Genomic DNA, 1,387 nt, shown 5'->3' with positions numbered 1-1,387 from the left:
GACCAGTCAAGTAACTGCACTGATTGTGCCATTAGTGGCCATGAACAGAACGCCAAAAGAAGAAGTAGAATGGGTTGGTCTTACCGAAGTCATGTCAGGGCTTCAGTCATGCAACAATTCTTCAGTGAGTGTCTGCCCCGACATGGTGTCTGTTCTTTTTTTTAAATTTGTTTTTTAAAATATATTTTATTGATTTTTACAGAGAGGAAGGGAGAGAGACAGAGAGTTAGAAACATCGATGAGAGAGAAACATCGATCAGCTGCCTCCTGCACACCTCCTACCGGGGATGTGCCCACAACCCAGGTACATGCCCTTGACCGGAATCGAACCCTGGGACCCTTCAGACCGCAGGCCAACGCTCTATCCACTGAGCCAAACCGGTTTCGGCTTTTTTTAAAAAAAAATTTATTGATTGATTTCAGAGAGGAAATCTGTTCTCTGAAATCAATAAAAACACATTAAAACAAAACAAAACAACAAACAAAGAGGGAAACCACCTCCCATGGACCTGAAATGCACACGGCTCAGCAGTGCCACTCTTGCTCCCACCGAAAAGTCTCCTCCTCCCTCGCCACCCTGGCGTGTGCCCTCTCAGACCAACGCCAGACGCCCATGGGGAGCAGGCACCTGCCGGATCCCTAGCTTCCTTCCTAATGAGCTCAGCGAGTCCAAAAGTTCCTTCGAGCTCCCAGGAGGTCTGGGCCGCCCGTTCCTAACGAGCTCCGAGCCCCGGTCCCCGGGGGCTGGCTACTGGGGGTGAGTGGAGGCCAATTACTCTGGTCCCACCTGGCCGCCCTGACCTCAGCCCCCCTCGCTGGGTGGGGACCTCTCCTGGGCACGGAGCGTGTGGGCAGAGTTCTCCTCCTTGGGGAGCCGCCAGGAGCTTAATGAGAAATTGGCATTTGTTGCATTGCTGGGTTCTTAATGAGGAACTCCGTCTCCCCGTAGACACTAAACTTTGTATTCAGCCCAGGAGCTAGGGTGAGGGCGTGTTCCCTCTAATGGCCATGATTTCCTGAGCCAAGATGCCCAGCCCTGTGGCTCTCATTGACATTGCTATGCCAACGACGCCCCCAGATTGATACTCTAGCTGGGACCTGCCCATCCCAGGCAGCCCTTCTCCCCTTAAGCTTCTAACAGCCATTTCTCAGTGACCACAGCCAAGTAGAACCTTGACTTCAGGTCCGAGGATCTGTTCTCCTCACAGTTTCCACAGCTCAGGACATGACATCACTGTTCACCCAGGTGCTCAGACCCAAAGCCCAGATCTCGCCCCAACACGGACGCACGGTGGTTAAAGTCTGGGGTCACGTGGCCAAGTTCAAATCCTGGTTCCCCCACGTACTCGCTCTGTGTGTGGCTTTAGATACCATTTCTCTCTGCCTC

The sequence above is a fragment of the Myotis lucifugus genome, unplaced genomic scaffold (assembly GCF_000147115.1).
Source record: "Myotis lucifugus unplaced genomic scaffold, Myoluc2.0 scaffold_785, whole genome shotgun sequence".
Classification (NCBI taxonomy): Eukaryota; Metazoa; Chordata; class Mammalia; order Chiroptera; family Vespertilionidae; genus Myotis; species Myotis lucifugus.
Note: the sequence above shows the minus strand (reverse complement) of the source record.